The 24,276-nt window shown below is 41.2% G+C and overlaps 1 long non-coding RNA gene across 3 annotated transcripts; it reads right to left on the bottom strand.

Annotated features, from left to right (window-relative positions):
- Positions 1-14,888: 14,888 nt before the first annotated feature.
- On the bottom strand, positions 14,889-23,875 carry LOC118518104 (uncharacterized). 3 transcript variants are annotated; one of them, XR_013447045.1, is made up of 4 exons: positions 23,531-23,875; positions 22,690-22,820; positions 15,772-15,859; positions 14,889-15,329 (listed from the first exon to the last, which is right to left on the bottom strand). It is a non-coding gene; the product is annotated as an uncharacterized LOC118518104 (long non-coding RNA). The 3 variants fall into 3 exon arrangements; XR_013447046.1 differs by lacking the exon at positions 15,772-15,859; XR_013447047.1 differs by lacking the exons at positions 14,889-15,329; positions 15,772-15,859 and adding an exon at positions 19,083-21,022.
- Positions 23,876-24,276: the final 401 nt, after the last annotated feature.

The following is a 24,276-nucleotide window of genomic DNA, read 5'->3' on the forward strand; positions in this document are numbered from 1 at the left end:
AGAGAGAAAAGCAGCTGCTCATCAGCATGACACAATAGTTCCACTGAATCAAGTGTATGCTGAGGTAAAATCTCACAGGGCAGAAAAGCATAAAAATCTTCCTGTATGGACATCCACAAGTCACTACTAAGTCCTTCCCCTTACAAATATTCCCTATCGATGGAAGGACGAGCTCAGTGATAAAACTCTGAGGAATTACAGTCTCTGAAGCCTTAGACTGCACATGCTCCAATTTTGAAACAGCTAGATTTTGTGACAGAATCAAAAGCAAGAAGCTTAGAATTCAATAGGTCATTATCGTATAATTATTTTAAAGAACAATAAATGGCCTGGTAAGATATTTGCCCAAAATTTCTAGAATTATGTGGAATTGGGGGACTTGAAAGTCTCCCCAAAGAAAGTATAACTTAACTCTAAGAGAAGCAGCAGATTCTCCTGGAAACCACAACTAGATTAGAGATAGAGGTCTTGGCACTATAGTCAACCACAGGATGAGAGGAAGCCACCACCTTCTGGGCAAGTTTCCCCAAAATTCCCCAATAAAAATGATAGTATTTGCTCTACCAACCTTACAGCTATCTGAGAAATAATGAAATCATTTTGAGTTTGTTGGAAGAAAGATATTTTAAGATTTAAAAATAAAACCTTTGGTTCACTATATGCAATATACCACAATTATAGTCGTTTGTGTTTTAAAATAAGCCCGTGACCTGAGATCTCTCCTTGCCCGAGAAAAGCCATGGGATTTTCAGTGTATCAGCTTGTGTGTGTGTGTGTGTGTGTGTGTGTGTGTGGCGGAGGCGGGAGGGTGCCTTGTAAGAGTTTCAGTTTTCTTGGCTTGCAGAAGCAGCAGCAGCTGAAAACTGTCAAAATTGTTTAGGTATGTGGACCATCACCAGAATTCAAAGAAAACATAACCTTTTCCTAATGAGCAGAGGTAACAAGAGCCTGAGATATGGGAAATGTTCTTTGATTTGGCCTATAGAGGAAGAAGAAAGTTTTAAAAGCCTTTAATGCACTGTAGGAACTATTACACACATGAAGTGCTCCTCCTTAAAACTGAAGGGACTAGGAGAGCCTGGGTGGCTCAGTCAGTTGAGTGTTCGACTCTTGGTTTTGGCTCAGGTCATGATCTCAGGCTTGTGAGATCAAGCCCCGTGTTGGTCTCCGTGCTCAAGTGAGTTTGCTTAAGATTCTTTTCCGATGCCCCTCCCCCTACACATGTTTTTTTTCTCTCTCTCTCTCTCTCAAATAAATGAAATCTTAAAAAAAAAAAAAAAAAAAACCTGAAAGGACTCACAAATACCCATCACTTTGCAGAAGGTTCCTCAAGAGATTTCCATCCTTTCCTGAGACCCATCTTGAGGTGTGAGCTAAGGAGTTATTGACTTGAAGAATGAAGCTTCTCCATATCTTCGTCTGGGGCTTCCCAAAGTTTTCCAGCAATTGAGCACACTTAGTTTTCCAAAATTTAGGGTTCTGTGATCAATAAAAATGCAAAATATTTCTGCAGAGGAACAAAGGTAATGAAGCTGAGTGCGGAGGGGGTGCTTACAAGAATTAGGGACAAAGGGGAGTTGAAAGAGAGAGAAAGAGAGAGAGAGAGTGTGTAGTTTATCAGGCTAGCTCTACCATAGAAATGATGTTAACATCGAACGTCTCTGACCTAAAACCATTCCTCTCTTTCTTATAAATTAAAAAGATACCTCACTGAGATGCTGAAAGTGCATTGAAAATGAAAACTGCTATGTGAGATGTTAATAATGGTCACCACCAGCAGCAATTTTATAAATGAAGGAGTGGTTTGCTGTGTACCTGAAACTGACAGTTTCCATTTGTGTGACATTTTGACCTCATCAAATATCTAAATTTTACTTACTTTTCATTGAGTAAAACTGTTAGGTTCTGCTTCAGAAGGAAAATTCTAGGAGCATGTAAAATGTTGAGATGGATCCAAAGCGCTTCAAAGAGATTTTAAATCATGGAAATCCCATTAGAAAGCCTTTGCTGAATACCATAGTTTAATAGATTCCCCTTTCCTTCTCTCAAATGTAGAACCATATTGTTTTTCTTTATTGTTCTAGTTTTTAAAAACTTGAATTATCTTCTTCATTGTTGTTTAGCAATAAGTATGGGTCTTCCCTGACAAACATCAGACTCCTAGGAGGCTGGTTGAATGCCTGCTTTGTTCATCATTTAACAGTGCCTAGCACAGGTGTGGTGCATAGTAGGTGCTTAATTAATATCTGTGGAATAAATGAATGAAAGAATTCCCGATCAAGTGTTTGAATAGTGAAACTGATCACTGGGGTCCAAAGCAAGTACTGAGAGGTTTCGTTCTTTTCTTTCTCATACTTTGAAGAATCACTTTGGCTTGGGCAGTTATTGGAACCAGTGTTGGCTTCAGCGAATGAAACAGAATCCCCAGCTCTGTAATATTTTCCCAGACATGACTGCTGAAAATCCACTGCATCCAGAACAGCAGCAAGAGAAGAGGTGAAGTCCTTCGGCCTCAAGCATCTGACCCCATTAAGTCAAGGGTTTCTAGGCATATTGAGAAAAGTGATGCTAAATGTCTAGATGTAGGAGCTTGTGTGTTGTGCTTTGAAACCCTACAGATTGGAGATTCTTTTCACCAGAAACTGCAACATGGGAACACCAATTACATTTGTGATATTAAAAGCTTGAAGCTAAAATCACTATTTGTTCTAAGTCAGCCTCCTCCTCTCAATTTTAACAAAAAATGTTCTTTATTCTAGATTTTTCCCTCAACCTGTCAGTGGGATCTTTTGTAGGATCTTAATGATGGCAGTGTTTCCAGGTTCCAATTCGAGAGGGCCTGTTTTCTTCAACTTTTCCATGTCTTTGCTGCCTATGTTCAAATATCTATTGTCCTCTGGCCATACAATTTTCAACCACTATTGCCCTGCCAGACTACAGGGCTACTCAAGTAAGCACATTTAAGGAACCAGAATACTTTTCTTTCAGAGAAAGAAATTATTTGTTATTTGTACTGATGTGAATCTTCGGTGAATAGTAATGATATTTGTACCCAAAACATCAAGAAAAATGCATAATTGATTAATCATACCCTTGGGGCAAATATTTTTATACATGTCTTCCAACAAAAATTTTTAGTAAACATTTCTTGGACTTTTTTGATCTTGCAGTGTTTCCTTGGCCACCAGGTGTTACTTGGAATTATAAAATAGATATGAAAAGTTAAAAACAGTAATGATACAGCCACATAATCATATCCATCACTAATGCTGTAAGTCCTCCATTTTTCAGAGCGTGGAGTGAACTAGCCTCATTTTCTACCTCTTTTGTGGTCACTTAATCTCAGGTTTCTGAGATGTCTATTCCTGGATATCTGGAGCAAGGATTCCGGAATCAAAATAGCCTGAATTTTAACCCCAACTCTGCCACATGAACTACTTTCATCAATGAGACTGTGAGGTTTGGGTATTTCATTCAAACCTTGTGGAAGCCAGTCATTTATGGCCTCCACAACTCCTACATGGTTCTAAACTGTTTAGTTACAAATAAAATAAAATTACTTAAATGAAAAAAGCAGAGAGAGTCCCTGAAGTATAGTGAAATATAAAATACCATAGTCCAGCTTGCAGGTCAATACTTACGCACACCCCTTCACTGCTTTACCTGAGCTTTCGATGCTATGAAGTTCTATATATTGAGTGGCATGCCTTCCTAAAATATGTCAATCACTCCAAAAGTAACCATTGCTTCTTCTAATCTGGCTGGAGCTACCATATTTAGCAAATAAAAATCCAATTGGATTTGAATTTTAGATAAACAACAGATAATTTTTTTAGTAATAGAATATCTTATGCAATCTTTATGACACATACTAGACAATTTTCTCTTATCGATCCAAAAGTCAAAATAGCTGGGTATCCTGTATTTTACCCAGCAACCCTCAACCTGACACTTATAGTTGTTTATTATACATTCAATGCTCAAAGTAAGCTAGGTACATCTCAAAAATAGAGGTCTTTATCAATATAGAAATAGAAAAATTAATTGAAAAATGAAACAGTTACTATGTTCTAATCTAAAGGATGCAGAATAGTATCAGAGTATCAGCTGCTATTTACTAATCCCTTGGGGTCAGGCATTATTTTCCTTATTTTATTTTATTTTATTTTATTTTATTTTATTTTATTAATAGTGACTATTTTATCAATCGTGACTGTGCTTGGTCGATCCGGGATCTAGAGAGACCATCTAAAACACTGAACTTTTTAAATCCAGTACTCAGGCAGGTAGCACAGCTCTGTGGACACATTAAGCAGCAGAGCTGAGATTCCACTGGTGTCTGTTGGTGTCATAATACTAGTTGTGCAAAGCCAGCATCATTTTCCCTGGAACCAGACCCTATCATAGTTGGTAATGCCATCAGGATGGTTAAATATGTTTAATGTCACTCCTTGGGAAGTATCTATATGTGTAACACCCCACACATTTTTAAAACCGTATTTAGAACCTCAAGCAACTGAGTGAATTTTTACTTTTTTTTAATCTGTCTCTTTAAATAAGTATCATCTTTCCTGCTCAGTATCATTAGTTGTCACGGAAATGTGATTCAAAACCTTAATGAGCTATCACTCCACTCACAAGGAATGTTATAATAATAATAATAATAATAATAATAATAATAAGATGACTTATCCAAAAGAAAAGAGAAAGGACCCAAATTAATAAAATCATGAATGAAAGGGGAGAGATCACAACCAACACCAAGGAAATACAGACAATTTTAAGAACATATTATGAGCAACTATATGCCAACAAATTAGGCAATCTGGAAGAAATGGATGCATTCCTAGAAACTTGAGCAACTATATGCCAACAAATTAGGCAATCTGGAATAAATGGATGCATTCCTAGAAACTTATAGACTACCAAAACTGAAACAGGAAGAAATAGAAAATCTGAACAGACCAATAACCAGCATGGAAATCGAAGCAGTAATCAAAAACCACCCAAAAAACAGGAGTCCAGGGCCAGCTGGCTTCCCAGGGGAATTCTACCAAACATTTAAAGGAGAAATAACACCTATTCTAATGAAGTTGTTTTGAAAAACAGAAATGGGAGGAAAACTTCCAAACTCGTTCTATGAGGCCAGCATTACCTTGATCCCAAAACCAGACAAAGTCCCCATCAAAAAGGAGAATGACAGACCAACATCCCTGATGAACATGGATGCCAAAATACTCACCAAAATACTAGCCAATAGGATCCAACAGTACATTAAAAGGATTATTCACCACAACCAAGTGGTGGTTCAACATTTGCAAATCAATCAACGTGATAGGTCACATTAATAAAAGAAAAGACAAGAACCATATGATCCTCTCAATTTATGCAGAAAAAGCATTTGACAAAATACAGCATCCTTTCTTGATTAAAACTCTCCACAGTGTAGGGATAGAGGGAACATACCTCAATATCATAACAGCCATCTATGAAAAGCCCACAGCAAAAACCATTCTCAATGGGGAAAAGTTGAGAACTTTTCCCTTAAGGTCAGGAATACAATAGGGATGCCCACTCTCACCACTGTTGTTCAACATAGTACTAGAAGTCTTAGCTTCAGCAATCAGACAACAAAAAGGAATAAAAGGAATTCAAATTGGCAAAGAAGAAGTCAAACTCTCACTCTTCACAGATGACATGATACTTTATATGGAAAACCCAAAAGATTCCACCCCAAAATTGCTAGGACTCATACAATTCAGCAACATGGCAGGATATAAAATCAATGCACAGAAATCCATTGCATTTCTATACAGTAACAAGGTGATTGAAGAAAGAGAAATTAAGGAATCAATATCACTTATAATTGCACCAAAAACCATAAGGTACCTAGGAATAAACCTAACCAAAGAGGTAAAGGATCTGTACTCTAAAAATTACAGAACACTTATGAAAGAAATTGAGGAAGACACAAAAAGAGGGAAAAACATTGCATATTAGTTGGAAGAATAAATATTGTTAAAATGTCTATGCTACCCAGAGCAATCTACACATTTAATGCAATTCCTATCAAAATACCATCGAATTCACAGAGCTAGAACAAACAATCCCATAATTTGTATGGAACCAGAAAAGACCCCAAATAGCCAGGGGGATGTTGAAAAAGAAAACCAAAGCTGGAGGCATCACAATTCTATTACAAAGTTGTAATCATCAAGACAGTATGATACTGGCACAAAAACAGACACATAGATCAATGGAACAGAATAGAGAACCCAGAAATGTACCCTCACCTCTATGGTCAACTAATCTTTGACAAAGCAGGAAAGAATATCCAATGGAAAAAAGACAGAATGAAACTCGACCATTCTGTTACACCATACACAAAGATAAACTCAAAATGGATGAAAAACCTAAATGTGAGACAGGAATCCATCAAAATTCTAGAGGAGAACACAGGCAGCAACCTCTTCGACCTCGCTATAGCAACTTCTTGCAAGACAAGTCTCTAAAGGCAAGGGAAACAAAAGCAAAAATGAATTACTGGGACCTGATCAAGATAAAAAGCTTCTGCACAGCAAAGGAAACAGTCAATAAAACTAATAGGCCACCTATGGGATTGGAGAAGATATTAGCAAATGACATATCAGATAAAAGGCTGGTATCCCAGATCTATAAAGAACTTAACTATAAAGATCTATAAAGCAAATGACATATCAGATAAAGGGCTGGTATTCCAGATCTATGACGAACTTATCAACACCCAAAAAACAAATAATCCAGCCAAGAAAAGGGCAGAAGACATGAACAGACATTTCCCCAAAGAAGACATAAAAATGGCCAAGAGACACATGAAAAAATACTCAACATCACTTGTTATCAGGGAAATACAAATCAAAACCACAATGAGATACCACCTCACACCAGTTAGCATGGCAGAAATTAACAATGCAGGAAACAACAAATGTTAGCGAGGATGTGGAGAAAGGGAACCCTTCTACACTGTTGGTGGGAATGCAAGCTGGTACAGCCTCTCTGGAAAACAGTATGGAGGTTCTTTAAGAAGTCCAAAATAGAGCTACCCTATGACCCAGCAATTGTACCACTAGGTATTGACCCAAAGATATAGATGCAGTGAAATGAAGGGGCACCTGCACCCCAATGTTCATAACAGCAATGTCCACAATAGCCAAACTGTGGAAGGAGCCGAGATGTCCTTCAACAGATGAATGGATAAAGGAGATGTGGTTTATATATACAATGAAATATTACTCAGCCATCAGAAAGGATGAATACCTACCATTTACATTGATGTGGATGGAACGAGAGCGTATTATGCTAAGTGAAATAAGTCAAGCAGAGAAAGACAATTATCATATGGTTTTATTCATATGTGGAATATAAGAAATAGCACAGAGGACCACAGGGGAAAGGAGGGAAAACTGACTGGGTAGAAACAAAGAGGAAGACAAACCAGGAGAGACTCTTGACTTCGGGAAACAAACTGAGGGCTGCAGAAGAGGAGGTGGGGGGGATGGGGTACCTGTGTGATGGGCATTAAGGAGGGCATGTGATGTGATGAGCACTGGGCTGGATGTTATAAGCAACTGATGAATCATTGAACACTACATCTGAAACTAATGATGTACTATATGTTGGCCAATTGAATTTGAATTAAAAAAAAGATATATATATCTTTGTCTATCTTTTGATTATGATGTGAAGAAATTGGGAACAATAAACATTGCTAGTGGGAACGTAAAGTGGTGCCAATTTGGAAAACATTTTGCCAGTTCCACAAAATATTAGTTATAAAGTTACTTTACAACCCAGTAATTCCACTCCTAGGGACATACGGAAGTAGAACAAAAATGTTATGTCCACAAAAAATGTGTATACCAAGAGTCACAGAAATATTATCCAAAAGGTAGAAATTCAAATGTCCACCAAATGGTGAATGGATAAATAATATGTGGTATTTTCATACAATGGAATATTATTTGGGCCATAAATTGGAGTGAAGTATTAATATATCCTACAGCACAGATGAACTCTGAAGCTATGATGTTAAAGAACACGATCACAAAAGAGCACGTATCATGTCATTTATAGGAAATGGTGAGAATAGGCAAACCCATACAGAGAAAAAGTAGATTTGTATTTCCTCAGAATTGGGGGCAAGAGGATAAAGAGTAATTTCTTATGGGTTTGGGGTTTTGTTTGCGGATGTTAGAAATATTTTAAAATTGGATATGGTTGTGTTCTGTACACCTAAAATTGGTGAATTTTCTGTTATGTGAATTATATCTCAGTAAAATTGGAGTTTAAAAAAAAAGGAGGGATGCCTGGGTGGCTCAGTCATTAAGCATCTGCCTTCGGCTCAGGTCATGATCCCAGGTCCTGGCATCGAGCCCCGCATCAAGCTCCCTGCTCAGTGGGGAGCCTGCTTCTCCCTCTGCCTGTGGCTCCCTCTGCTTGGGCTCTGTCTCAAATAAGGATAAAATTTTAAAAAAAATAAAAATAAAAATAAAATAAAAGGAAGAGGAAGTCCTTGGATATTTGTAAATATTCTCAAAGTTTCAGGTGGTATGCATACTTTTTTAAAGCCATAATGTACAAGGGACCTGATAAGGCAATAAATATGATTAATCTCCAAAACAAAATGTATCATCTTCCCCTAGGAAAGTCTAGTGTTAAAGCCCATACAGCTAGTGCTGGGCCCACCAGCAGAGGAGACCCAACACAGCACAACGTCATCTGTTAAAGGCTACGACCCCCAGCTCTCCATGGGTTCTCCCTTTTGGCATGACATCAAAAGGCAAGTCACCAAGGTATGGCACCACCTTCTTCGCTAGAGGAAAAGCTTCCCTTTGGGTTGCTCGGGTGCCTCACAAAAGACTTGGATGAATTCAGCACCGAGTTTTGTCCTGTGTCTTGCAGAATTCTCTACCATCTGAAGAAACAGCAGGTGGTGGATCCATCCAGCCCCAGTTAATAGCACACCGTATGCCAGTCCCGTCTTGCTCCGACTACGGCTGTGTCAGACAGTTTGGCCTCTTTCACACAAGGGGACATTTGTGGGATGAGGTGACATCTTTTCAAAACACCAGAAGGCTTCTGCCTGGCCTGCGTATGGGTCAGCCTGCCTGGCCAGCGTGGCTTCCGTGGGTGCACCACTGTCTAAATGGAGAAGGGGAAAATTATAGGGGAGAGGCAAACAACTGGCTAAAAAAGAAAAAGGAAGAGGCCAAATCCTTTCTCCCTGTTTATAGCACTGCCACCTTCCTTCAGTCCCAGGTAAGAGAAAGCACAGCTTACAAATTTGCCATTTGCAAATGAGCAGGTGGCATTGAAGGAGGTGCTTCTTTAACCCGTGCTGCCGAAAATGTTGACAGCTAAGTGCACTGGAAATCCTTAAGGGGGGGGAGATCAGCATGCAGCCTGTCAGTTTAACTCTTTCTTGGAACATGCTTAATGGGGTTTTATGTTCAGCAACGTGAACTTTGGAATATTCAAGTTCAAGTTTCACCTGCAGAGCTCCCATCTGTTCTTACTTGACTCAGAATTTCCATCTGCTCTCCTTTAGGCCTGTCTAATGGGATGCCCAGTTGGCCTCTATGGCTTTCCCAGGTGCTGAAGTCATGGAAATTTTATGACATTAAAAAAATAATAAAAAAAACTTTGGTCCTACAAGTTACCTGTGTAAAATAATTCCATCGTACAGCAGTGTTTCTTGAACGCTATTTCCCAGAATGTCTGTTTAGAGCTCCTAAGGGCACGTGTGGCAGAACTTTATTGCTGTCTACACGCTGTGACATCAGGGACTGCACATAATGGGATGGAGTAAGACAGAGGGCTGTGCTCCAGGCCTTTCTTCCCAGCTGACCAGCTCAGACCTTTTCTAGTTCCGAGCCCAAATCTGTAGCTCTCATCTCAACTCTGGGCCGAATGAGAGCAAGCCAAACTGCTCTCTAATTTCAGGTGTTCAGTGTGGCCTGACCCCAGAGCGCAGAGGAGCTGAACTTTGTGTCGGGGTCAGACAGTGACAGCACAGCCCCTGCAGGCATGGGGTAGGAGCTTGTCGGAAGGTGGCGAGGGCCATAATACCAGTGTTTGAGACATGTTCGTGTCGGTGAGTCATTCTCATTTCAGAGGCTCCAAAAAGAAGTCCACACTGGAAAAGCAGGACATTCCATATAAAGTCCGAGATGATTACTGGTGGGGACCAAGTGAGAGAGGAGCAAAGGAAGGAGCTAAATAAGGCCATAGGAAAGGATATGAGGATTTGCAGAAAAACATCTAGTGTACCAACCTGGATTTACTGACTACTCAGAAAGGTCTCTGAGTTAGACCTCTGGTTTATCCAACATATTTCTGAGATGCTGATTCATTTAGCATATGATGTTTTACTGTCAATGGAAGCTTTAAACAGACTGCAGGGTCTAGGTCACTTAGAGACAGATAGCAAAGAAGACTGTCCCGAGGTGTGATTTGGATGGACCTAAAAGGGACTCAGCCTCTTCTCTGATGATATGTCATCTGCAGACTATCTGGGAGCAACAGGTGTGATGAAGTTGCAACATTTCACTCACTATGCATTTAAACTCAACTGTGCCTGAAAATGTGAAGCATTTTACCTTCGCCTGGCATTGAATCAGATCATTGAAACATTCTTTTTATTTTTTTAATTTTATTTTATTTTATTGTGTTATGTTAGTCACTATACAATACATCATTAGTTTTTGATGTAGTGATCCACGATCCATTGTTTTCGTATAACACCCAGTGCTCCATGCAGTACGTGCTTTCCTTAATACCCATCACCGGGCTAACCTATCCCCCCACCCCCCTCCCCTCTGAAACCCTCAGTTTGTTTCTTGGAGTCCATAGGCTTTCGTGATTCATCTCCCCCTCTGATTTCCCCCCTTCATTTTTCCCTGCAATTATCATATGGTTTCACTTATTTGTGGAACATAAGGAATAGCATGCAGGACATTAGGAGAAGGAAAGGAAACATTCTTTTTAAAGCAATACCCAGCTTCTTTCAGATTAAAATGGCCCTATTCCTATCAGCTACTCCCTCCTACTCAACCCCCTAAGATGGTACCCAGGTATAAGGAGTGAGAGATGATTGGCAAATCTTCATGTTGGGGGGCCCAGTCCCCTCTGATCTTGTGTTGGTCCTCAGGTATGTGTTGGTGACATTTACTGGTCTTCAAGGTCCCTTGTCCCAGCTTGGACTCTCCATGCCTAGTGACCTCATGGTGAGTCTTGGGTTCCGGGTCTTGCTCCTAGAAGCTAGGGCCCCTATTCTCCTCAACAACTGGCTTCTTCTGCCCTCAGTCCTGGGGAGCCCTGACCACACGTCAGCAGGCCCCAGAGCTGGCCCCTATCACCACTCAACTTCAAGCACCTGAGGAGATGTGCTATCCTTTGGTTTCCTCTCATTACGCCTTCCTTCTACCATTGAGGATCCTGCCTCCTGCTCTCCCCTCCATCAGCAGAAGAAACACCTTCTCTTCATGGTGGAAAGCTCTCTGAGATGAAATGTCTAAGCTGGGACTTGATGTGCTAAAGGAGGGGAGAAAAGAATTTAGACAATTCCTTTGGGTCACAACAGGAATTGGAGTTTGGGAAGCTACTTAAGCAGTCAGTGTAAGCAACAAAGGAAAAAACACTTTTAATGGCTAAGAACATAAAGTGTATCACTTTATTGAATTTTTCTACCTTAGTCACTTATTCAATAACTTTCTCCTAGATTATTGTCTGCCTAAAACTTTAGCCACGTCAGATTATGTCTTTTCTATCTCCGATAAGAGATATTCGGGAGTACATGTTCTTTCCAGGGCACAAGAGATTCAGTGAGATTGTGACAAAGCTATGCACTGTTTCAAGAGGTCCACATACACTTTTGGACCTGTGGGTTCTCTTCTGCCAGAACAGCCCAGACGCTTTAGTGAAGCAGGCTCTTGAAGGGTTACCTCTCTTAACCTCAGTCTTTGGAAGGAAAGTAACAGCAAGAAAATCAAAACAGAACATCTGATGCTATTGCAGCTGAGTGAACAGAGTTTTTCCAAAGTCTGAAACATGCACTCACTTAGGAGACACACGTACGCGTGGACTCTAAGAGTTTTGTCAGTTTGTCCCTTTGATGGTAGGGTTAAAGTGAAGAGAAAATTCTGGAGCTAGTCATCAGTGACCCACAGGGTTTTAGGGAGCAGGGTTGGAAACGGAAGAGACGGTGGGTAAAGAAACAAGGTGTCGCCTCCTGAAGGTAAGATGCAAATACGGTCTCCAGAAGAACATTCTAGGTTTATGTGAGGCTTCGGTGGTACAGATAAAAAGAAAATTGCGAAATATTTATAGAAGTATCAAACCCAAAGAATGATTAGAAGTGTTAATATCTTCATTACTTACTGTGCTATTACTTCATCACTCCAGGAAAAAAAAAAGTGTCCTCCAAGAGAGTTCCGAGAAGCTAAATATAGATCTGGTAAAAGATGACAAAGTATAGCTCAGGATTTACCATCACACACTAGCTTTGTGACCTGAGGTTTATCATCTCAATCAGTACCCACCTCATAATGTTACTTGTAAGGATTAAATAGGATGATAGCTGAAAAGTGCTTGACATGCATCATATATGTTAAGTGCCTGACATATAGAAAGCACTCAAAGAGAGCATTACTTTAGTATTTTGTAAATCTATATTTTATATCTTAACTTAGTTGGTCTTCATCAGTCTAGTTTATGCAGAAGGAAGTGAGGAGTTGGTGGCTTTAGCACTAAATGACATAATGTTTGTGAAAGTGCTGGCACCATGCCAGGTGTCACCCTGGATGCACCCAGGGTCCAGCAGGTTAAGCAATATGCTGTGGGCCCCAAGAGGTCCCTTGCTATTGCCTCACAAAACTGAGACTCAGGTCCAGGGCTTCTGATTTATAGGTCTAGGACCATTTCCAATTCACTATTCTGTAATTTAGGGGTAGGAAACAGAATTGAAACTTTTTTTCTTGCTCCTTTACTGGAAAATGAATCCTTTAAGAAGGCCTCTGTTTATGATACATCAAGCACACAAGGGTTTTTTGTTCTTGCTCATCAATTAATGCACATAAGTGAGAAGTGAGCCTGAGCTACAGGAACCATCTGGAATATTGGGGGTGGGAGTCAATTCAGTCACTGTTTGTATGTGGTCTTGGTTTTGATGCTGTCAATTAGGATGGACTCTGCCACCAATTACTTCCAAATACAGGGAAAATTTTGGTGAGATGTTCATCTGCCTATTAAGAGCTCAACTCGGTGACACACACCCATATCCCTAAACACATTTCAAATTTGTCAAAGAGAAGCCATCCGAGTTGATAATGTTGAGGTCCTATAGTCCAGCAGGGATGAGATTTTCAGAGAAACATCCACAGCTTTCATCCCCAACAACTCATTGGCCACACACCTTTATACCTGGAACCACATGCCCTTGAAAAGCTGTTTAGAGAGAAACTAGTTTGTTCAACTCCCCATTCTTAAAGCACTGTTTAACCTGAATGACCACTTCTAGATACCGTTTAGTAGTTTATTCTGCACAGATGAGGGACATATCAATCTTCATGGTGAAAGCAGGATAGATAGATAGATAGATGATAGATAGATGATAGATAATATAGATAGATAGATAGATAGATAGATAGATAGATAGATAGATAGATGATAGATAGATGATAGATAGATCCTCCAATCTTTAAAAATATACATAAATTTATTAGAATTTTGATATTAAATAATTTATTGAAACTAGAGAAATAGACTCTTAATATATTGACTCTTGAAAACTAGAAGCCCCAGAATAGATTTCAAAGGATTTAGAAAGAATTCTTTATAAAAGGCTTTAATATGGCATTCTTTGTTCAACTGGAAATTGGGCCACTTTCGGTATCATTTCGTCCCTGAACTGTTCCCATGATAAACTGTGTGCTCCAAAGCCTCCCGCATCGCACTGGAGGGGGCCGTGTAGGAAATGGTAAGGGGGGGATGTAGTTCCTGCCCTATCACCCCTACCCCTGCCAGCAGCCCTTTTCTGTCACAAAAAGCTCAACTGTGTCCAATTTCTAACGTAAGTGTACTGCCTTATAATTAGTTGGTGATTCTCTCTGTAATGGCACACTGGAGTCTTTGCAGGAACTCCCTGTCCCTTTTCAGAATTAGCTGATTTATAGTCCTTGTTCCCACTCCCACCCCTACCTTTCTGGAGGCTTCCAAGCCTGCTGAGCATCTGCTTCTGCTCCCCATTATGTGCTATTCCCACTCAAATCCTCGTCCATTTCCCAGGATTAGATGGAGGCCAAATGTCTCCTATTCTGAACAAATGCCTCCCATCTGAGAAGACCCAATCAGAGAGAAGACCCAGTTCTCAAGAGTGCACTAATTTAATTGCTCACCCTTGCCTATAACCCACGATCTCAGCCATTTTTACTATTATGCCATCAAAATGAGAACAAGGGAACTGGTGTTCTGATTTCTTTTATGTGATCAATATGTACTGGGCTTGATATGAAAGACCTAGTTGGGAAAGCTTACTCTACGAGGTACAGAAGTTAAATGTCACCAATACAAAGATTGCCAGTGGAGTCCCCAGAAAGAAAATGTCAGACACTAAAATGATGTGGGTGTTGAAAGCTCATCATTGTTAACATTTTCTGGTGACCTTCATTGTTTACCAACTTACTGAGAAATGTAGCCTGATTATTTTCAGCAACAATGCAGTCATTTCTTTGGAAGCAATAATAATTGCCGTCGCAAATGATTCACCTCTGTCAGAGAGGGAGTAGCTTTTAAATCTATTTGAATAAGGATATTACAGCACACTGTCTTGTAGGCAGCCACGAATTATTGAATTTCCATGATCCAAATCATCAGGAATCTTTATTTTAAGTATTCCATTTACAAAACACCTCAACTATGTTAAAAATCACAGGACTCTCAGTTTACACTTTAAAAGCAGGGAGAGCTCAGTGTCTCCCTTTTGTTCCTGGATAAAAATAGGCAAATGAGTGATGGTGGAGGGCAAAGGAAAAGGTATGCCTGCTGCCAGTAGCATTACTACTGCGGTAACAAAGGCAAGGGTTTGGAGTCTAGTGTGCCCAGTGCTCTGACTATGAGCATCAGAGCATTAATCTAACAGCTCCTCTCACCAAATGCCCACCATCCATCAGGTACTGGGCCAAGGGCTATACGCACACTGTCTTTAAACCCGTAACAATCTTGCCCCGGCGATATTCTTCTTCCCACTTCATCGATGAAGGAAACTGAGCATCAGAAAGGCTCACCAACCTGCCCTGTGAATAACGAGAGAAACAGATTTGATTCCAAATCCCTGTACTGTACACTAACATTTTCCAAACGAGTAAATGCCTGAGTACAAAAACCTCAGGGAAAAAGTTTAACATAGACTAAAAACACCATATCTCTCCATGATGTAGAACCAGAAATAAAAGAAAATTAGTCATAACAACACTTTCTTATACATTTCTCCACCGAAACATTTTTTTCACTGACAGAAATAGGAAAGGAATACCACAAAATAAATGAACGTAAAGTGAGAACAGATTGGTGACCATGGCTCATCTCTCATATGGACACACTGGTAGCTCTATTCAGATAAAGAAGGGGCAACTTGAGTTTATCTCCATAACCCCAAAAGAATCAGCCAAAAATAACAATTCATTCACTTGAAGAAAATAAATCCCTTTCAAACATTCTGAACATACCCTCTCTCACCTGTAAGAAAACACAGCTCCAGTTTTGAAATAAGTTTTTCACTTTCCATCCACTGTCACCATCTCATGAAAGTAAGATGACTCTTAACCTAACAGACAAACAAATCACAGTCGGCATCCTTCTTCTAAAGCCGAAGCTGTCCCTGGTGTCCTGATGCAGAGGTGGTTTGGTGATGACACTGGGGAAGGTCAACACTCACATGCACAGAATGACGACCTACTAGAAAAATAGGAAGTGAAAACAAACCCCCAGCTTCCGTGGAGAGAGGACCTTCACAAAGGGGAACCAGGGACCTCACCCAGCCTCAGATTTTCTGTTTGCCCCTGCTTCGACTGTGATTTCATCACCTTGCCATCTGATCCTCCTGGGTGATTTTGATTGATTCTCAATGATGGGAAAGCTCACACTTAGTTCTGATGCCCGAGGACACCCCAGTGCTACGACTGATTTATGGGGGTTGTTGTTAGAAGACAAACAACTACTTGAAAACGGCCAGAGAGCTAGTGATCTGCACAATAGTCCTTGGTGACCTCAGAAAGTGGATGAGGGTTTCATTTCTTACACTCAGGGTTGAATTACCACCCCAAAAATAGGCAGGGAGATTTCCTCTCATGATGTCAGGTGGATGGATGAGCCGTGTTTCTACAGGAAGCAAGTCATTGTGGTCTTCGCTTCCCCTCCCTTCACTTAACCAAGGAAAGAAAAAAAAGAAGAAAAAGAAAAGAAATATTAGTACCGGGGGCATCTTCCCCTATCTTTCCAGAATTTACCTGCTGGTTTCTCTGTCATTTCTACAGACTTTTTTTTTTTTTTTTTTTTTTTGGTAGAACAAGTCTGGCTTTGTTAGACCTGGCTCACTCAGTCCCTACTCAAATTTAAGAAAAGTTTCATCACCTGCAACTTCTTCGAATTCACCACGTTTCTTACCTCCAAATACTCTGCCACCCGTCCATAAAATGAAGAAAAGCTGCCTCAACAAGCCTCTGTGACATTTAGGATCATGACCTGAATGTTAAGAATATGTGTAGCTACCTATCAAAAGAATTTACAACTTACATAAGGGATCTAAATTTATAAAAACACATTGAGAGACAGTATTTAAAATTATTATATGTTTCCTTTCATTGGAGGTCTTCAGCTTTAAGCTCCAAAAAGACAAAATTCCAAGAACCCACATTTAGACTGTGCTCTGGGTAAGGTGATTAGAGTCTGGCTCTCATGTCCTCAGAACCTGAAAGAATCAGGGGATTTACAGTGAGTGAAGACAACCTAACAGAAACGCAATGAAGAAAAATATTTCTGAAGCCTGGGCAATTTTCAAAAAATAAAAATTACTTTTAAAAAAAAAAAGAAAGAAAACACGGGAATCCACAAAGTACATTTCATCTAAAGAATGACTTTAGTTTTGTCAGTCATCTTTAGACCTGACTAATCTAGAACAACAGAAATGATTCTAAGTGCAGAGGAGTGAGAATGCACTTTTTATTTGAGCAGCTCATTATTCTGTGTGACTTCCTGCCTGCTGACTGGGCCTTTTCCCCAACTACCATAACTGCTGGGCCCAGTGAGAGCCCAGTCTTACACTATAGGCCAAGTCTCATGCTAATTCACTGTGATAACCCTCCAAGTCCATGAGGTGGTAGAAGGATTCCAAACAATGAGGAGAGAAGGGAAAGAGCATTCTGAGGCTGGGGAGTGAAGTGGCCACAAGCTGTGGAGGTGGAAAGGGAAGCGGAATTGATGAGGAGGGCTCTTATAGAAAGTTAACGGGAGCTGGCTTTGGGAAAGTGGTTGGAAGTCAGATTCCAGGGCTCCTTTACTGCTCACCCAGGAGCAGCTGTGTCCTCGGGTAGGCAGGAACTACACACCAGAGCTTTGATAAAAACCTCTGGGATAAACGAGGTGATTTGGTTCTCTCACTTGCCAAACTATCAGTACTGAGAATCTACCGTCATCATTATGGTCACACCTACCATTATAAAAACAACAGTTTTTAGCACACACACCTCCACATGCCTCTCCTATGAAAGGAACAGAGAAAGAGAAAGTTTTTCTTGTTTTTTATTTAGTCAGTCAGTCAACCCATTACCAAGCCTGGTTTGTGGCCGGTGGGGGTGGGTCTGTGAGAGGTGCTGAGTCATGGCTGAGAGCCCAGCCCAGCTCCTGCCTCCCCAGGGACACAGCTCACTGGAGCCAGCCAGGCCTGGAGCGGGCCCAGGGTGCCGAGCCAGCACACGCAGGTCTCCACCTCAGCCCAGGTCAAGAGAGATTTCCTCCTTGCCACAGATACACTGTCACCCATGCCAGCCGAGCCTGCAGCTCCCTCAGCCCCCCTTCGCGGCCAACCCACCCCAGAAACATGATATATGCAGGCACGACAAAGCTGAGAAAGGGAAATCCTATAAAACTCACACAAAAAGAGATCGAGTGTTCCTGTCCAAGAATGTAAAATGAATGATTGCTGGAGAATAAAATACCTAAGTTTCCTGGGGTTTTGTTGTTGTTGTTGTTGTTGTTGTTGTTTTTAGTAACTAGTAAGTATAAACTAACCTGAATACTAAAAATACTGCATAAGTGCTTACTGTTCCTGTGCTGAGTGTGGAAAAAATGATTTCTGGAAGAGACCATCGAGGTGGGTTGGTTGAGCAGAAAATAATACTATTGCGACTTTTTTTTTATTATTATTATTTTTGCCTCGACTAAGCTTAGTATATTACAAATATAAATATAATATAAATATTCTAAGTAAATATAATATAAAGAGAGAAGGTCTTAAAAGATGCCATCTGGGTCACTAAATGTACAGAATACAAAGAAATGTCTTGCCTCAATTTTAAGTAATTATCCTGCTTTTACCTCATGTGTCTACTATCTTATTAAGCCTGCGTGAAATGCATAGTTCAAGCCAGCTTTCTTTGCCCACGTTGGCAGGAAGAGCTCACAGCCAGGCCCTGTGAGCCCCTGAGGGCAGACCCAGGGCCTGCTCACCTTTCCCACCCCATTCCCTGAGCAGCACCTGCTCTGTGGCCTGCAGTTCACAATCACCCAGTCAGTCACAGAGGAATGTCTGAATCACATCAACTTCAGTCACATTGCAAGGGAAGAGTAGGCAGCTCCCAGGTACCACTGCTTCTAGCCAACGCTTTAGATTAGTCTCCTTGGGATAACTTTATCCCACTTCCTGATTGGCCCCCCAAATTCCAGTCTCAACCCCCTCCAGTCCCCACCCCACTAACATACCAGAGCAATATCCCTGTTATGCCATCATCCATCATCTTCAGAATAAAATCCAGATTTCCTTACACACTGTAGACAATCTTTTCTTTTTTTTTTTTTTTTTAAGATTTTATTCATTTATTTGAGAGAGACAGAGACAGAGACAGGAAGAGAGAGCACAAGTAGGGAGGAGAGGGACAAGCAGGCTTCCCACTGAGCAGGGAGTCCAATGCTGGGTTCGATCCCAGGACCCTGAGATTATGACCTGAGCCGAAGGCAGATGCTTACCTGATTGAGCCACCCAGGCGCCCGAGAATCTTTTCTGTCCACAGAGGACAGGCTTACAGTAGTAATGCTCCCAGGTGAGAAACCACATTGAATAAGGTGTAAGGGAGGATGTGTAAAGTATCCCTCCTGTACACAAGTCTTCATGGTTCAGGAAAGGTGTGAACACCAAGAACACACTGAGCAGGTCCCCAATAACTGTTCAGACCTGGGGGACCCTGGTCATGGTGGCAGGAGAAAGGGAGCAGAAAAAGGAGATGGGGGACACAGTGCACCTGGGGCCACATTGCCATGCAAGGCTGTGGGCTTGCTGGTCACAGAGAAGAGGCTATATACCAGGGGACTTTGCTGCCTTCTTCTATTGTTCCTCCTGAAATGGATTCACAGACAGCTACAATTGACGTGGAGCAATAGCAAGGCGACTGGCAGGAAACCCAAGCCATGGCTCCCATCAGACTTCACAGGGCCCTGACCTCTTGGTCGATGGCTACCACACAAACCACATGAACAGGAACACATTCCGTTTTTTGTGAAGACTTGCAAAATAGCTAGCCTCTTCTCAAAATATCCATTCTCCTCTCCACGCTGCTGTCCCTTCCTGACAGAGAGAAGCAGAAAGGCCAGCTCAGACGCTATGGATGTATTTCACTCAGCAAGGCCCTCAGCTGCTTCTGCTTTCTCCACCTCATGACTCACGTTTGTTGCAGGTCTTGTCTCTTCTCATTTGCATGCTGTCCGTTCCTAAACTTGATGAAAGCACAACAACACCTCTAAGTACCCATTTGTTGAACACACGTAGACATCAGTTTGAAGGATGCTGACACAAAGCTCACGGTGTCAAGTGTGGTGAGGGCCGTTCTGTCATGGCTGTTGGGCTCACAGTCTTGCCTACTCTGAGCAACACAGTGGTAGGTTGCTTGTGTCCTTCTACTGATCTATAACAACAGCAGGCCAGAGAGGGGAATCCATTGTCCTATAACAAATTTCTCCCAAGTAGCAGCTTAAAAATCATGACATTCATTTATCCCAGTGCTGTGGGCCAGGAATCCGGAAGCAGCTTAGCCAGGTGGCTCTGGCTCAGGGTGCCTCATGAAATTGCAGCCAATACATCAGTCAGAGCAGTGATCGTGTGAAGGCTTGGAAGCATAGAAGGAAAATGTTGCAAGTTCAGGAAATCACGAGTCTTGTGTGGCTTGGGCACATGGTGTTGGGGAGGGGGTTGAGGATCAGGACCTAGGTCTAGATTGCAATGCTTCTCAAATGGCAGACACTGGCTTCTGGTATCCACTCTGTGGTCAGCAGGGAGCCCTTCTGGAACTGGATCACCATACTGCATCTGTAGAAATAACTCACTGGCACTATAGAAACTGGATGGGTTGTGGATTAGATAAGGAAGAAACCAGAAGTCTCTACTGATGTCCCGGGGAGAAATGCTGTGCTTCCCAAGCAGGGCTGAGGAGGATGATACAAAGCATCAGAACTCAGAGAAGGATCTGATGTTGCAGGTGAGGGAAAGAGGATCACTTTAACAAAACAGGCACAATTTGACACACCCATAAAGGCCCAGCACTCTCCTCAGTGTTGGTCAGGGATGGTGTTTCTGGGGCCCAGGACTTTGTCCATCCACGCAGGGAAGGTTGCTACAGGCCTGTGTCTTTTGCTCATGTCCATGAAGCTTCACGTAGTAGGAGTGGCATCTTTGTGATTGCTCAAGCATTTCCTCAAAATGTCCTTAGGAAAGCACATTTCTCTATGGGCAAAATGATTTAAAATTATTAACGTCAATATTTAATTTGGACCTAGTTAGGAAAGTGGAATTTTCCATGGAGAATCAGAAGTGTCACCAGGATACGGTGAATTGGAACAACAGCCCTGACTCCTGCATTTTGAGAAGACAAGACTGCTGGTCCCAGGGAGTTTTCAGGGCAAGAAAAGGGACGATTCACCAGCAAGAGCTGTGAGCCAAGAGTTTGGTTAGACAATCATTCTCTAAAGGTCATCCCACCACCACCAGTTCCTCCTGATTTTACTAAACCCTCCACCCTCCAGCCCAACCCCAGACTTCTCTCTTCCACCTTTGAGATTGCCTTCAGTGTTTGTGATTCCCTTTTTTTGTTCTTACAAGAATAACCGGAGTGTGGAAAACATGCTGTTTTATCTGACCTGTGTCAGAAAGCCTTGGACCCTCCTCCACCACCCTCCATCTTCTAAGAGAGTCCTACACAGGCTCTCAGTTCCAGATGAGTCAAGAGACCAGCTTGGTACCATCAAGCCCCCGAGAATGAAACAAGTCTCTGCCACACTTGATTGCCCCCTCTTTTTACTCGTCTAGCTAAAGTTTCTCAACCTTACTGATCTTTCCAAAGTATCAACTAATAAGCTAATCATTAGGTTATTCATTTGAGATCGTTCTTTCTTCTTCATGACTGTGTGTACAGCTAGGATTCTCTGTGAGACTATCCTCACTGGCTCTCAAGGGTTTTGCTATGCTGGATCCATTCCCCTCTTTTAGCCATAAAAGTAATTACACTAACCTGGCCAACCAGAAGGCATGAGGGAATACAAGTGGTCATGAGCGTGGGTTTCCCTAAATTAAACCAATCTAGACAAGATTCATCTACTTATATAAGTGGAGTTCTTCTTCTGCCTAGGAGAAGCCGTTTTTGCTAATGAAACAGTGGTCTAACAAAGAGACTCTTCTGGGTCTTCTTTGACATACTGTGGCACATTTGGGTAGGTCAATATGAAGCATGGGGTAGACTCAAAGTTGTAAGTTTGTGGTAAATGTCTCTGAAGTCAGAGAACATATTTTATAGTGACCAGGAAGAACTGGACCAAGCTTTCTTTTCTATCACCCTGGGACATTAACAGTTCCAAATACTGTTGCAGGGGCCGGGTCACCAGGATCCTCATCCAAGGCCACCTCTCCACACTGTCCAGCCTCCTCCATCAGCCAGTGTGGAAAACTGGCCACACTTCAGAGGAACGTCCATCATTTTGCGGTCTGGGATCTGGATGATTTAGCAGGTGACCATGAGCCAGCACTAAACAGAATGGGGCTGAATTTCCTAGGGAGACATAAGACTAATGTCCTGGCCTCTTGTGGTTACAAGAGATCCTTCCCAACACAGCACAACTCAGCCCAGGAAATTTCCCAGGTGATTTTAGTTGGATGCAAGTTTGCGCCTCACTTCCAGGCCTCGACTGTTTTGGAATGTTGCTATGCATTATTAAAAGCTGCCACATTTTGTCCAAGAGGTGGCCACATTTCAGTGGCTGGTGAAGTAATTCCTGTTTATATGTGTAGTTGCAAAACGTTTTGGAACCCTCTGGCATGAAAAGCATCTTATAATACATCATTACTTATTTTTAACAATAGTCGGAGAGGGATGGGGGCTTTTTCCCACATACACATACTTTGAAAGGTGATAGTCAACCAGGAACAACTTCTGATGGGTTCTCTGCTTTTATCCAGTTGATTGGAGCACAGCTGGGAATGTCGCTTTAATGGTGAAACAAATCTTAAGGTAATTTCTTGGAATGCGTATCTGATGAGACAAGACCGAAAAAAAAAAAAATGAAGCTGAACAGAATCATCTATATATTTAGTTGCCTAGAACCGTAAGAGCCTAGAGAAGAATTTGTGTTCTATTGAGTCACGTAGCCATTGTTGTCATCATGGGCTGGTAAGCCCAAGTAATTATGAAAATCAAATTATTTCTTTCAGAAAGGTGGTCAAAAATATATTGCTAAACTTGGCATATTAGTATAAATCAAAAGCTATGTATTACCTAATCATATATCATATTTGGATAGCTCATTTTTTTTCCTGAGGGGATGAAATTATTTCACAGGCAACAGTCCCAGGTATTATTAAAACTCTTTCATAAATGGGAAAACTATAGCAAAGTGAAATTGAGTAATTCACTCATTCTCTCAGCTGAGTCATGGCCTAAGAAACCTAAGAAAAGAAGCCCTTTCTCCTCACTTCCCATCTCCTTGCCCCCTTAAAAGATTGTAGTGCCAGGCAAAATTTCTCCTTAGCTTCATGTTTAGTAAATTCTCTGGTTTAGATCAATTCAAAATTCCATTGTGAAGAAAGAAAAGAAAAGAAAGAAAAGAAAAGGATACAAACTAACAAAACAACAAGCAGATGAAGCTTTTGATACAATGCAACTCAAATGATCTGCTAGAAATAAATAGAAAATAGTGTTACAAAAAGAGACATTTCTTTTCCATGTTAGTGTAAGTCACTTACCTTCCCAATCAGTCTTGACTCTGTGCAAATGCCTGGCTTCTGATTGTCATGAGTTCGGTAAATCTGCAGTCGTTTTCTTCAAAGCATAAAGCATGCAGTCTTTTTTTAATAAAGAAGCATGCTTCTGAAGTTCTTCAAGCCAAGAATAGACACCTATTTTAAAGACTGCTCCATTATCGGGGCTTATGTTTACATCCTCTTTACAAATGCAGTGGAAGGCATTAACCAAAACACATTAGGGCAAAAGCATTTTTCGATGCAATTAAAAACTGGTTCGTTCTGCATATGTCTGATATATCCCTTTCTTATCACATCTGTCTATCTCTTAACCTCATCCATAACTCCAAAAACTGCAACTGGAAAGTTCTCAAACTGAAAACTGGGTGCCCGCCAAGATACAAACTTTATATTTGCTTAGCAAACATCAAAGAGTGAATAATGTGTTGTCATTCCCTGACCTTACAAGAAGGTTGGATATAAAGTAACAGCCTTAGTCACTATGTGCAATGACAGCGCTGAAGAATTTCTCCCTCAGCCTGGATTCTTTCCTTCTTTGTCCAAAAGGGAACAGCTAGCTACGTTGCAGGGGGTAGGTGCTTCGTAGGTCCGCATTATTTCATTACCTAAACAAAGCCATGGTCTAAGGAAGAAGGTGGAAGTTAGAAGGCAGAAAACCAGGTTCAAGTGCTGGCCTCTCTCCTAACCAGCTGTGTGGCCTTGGGTTTGGCACTCCACCTCTCCAACCT

The sequence above is a fragment of the Halichoerus grypus genome, chromosome 4, assembly GCF_964656455.1.
Source record: "Halichoerus grypus chromosome 4, mHalGry1.hap1.1, whole genome shotgun sequence".
NCBI lineage: Eukaryota > Metazoa > Chordata > Mammalia > Carnivora > Phocidae > Halichoerus > Halichoerus grypus.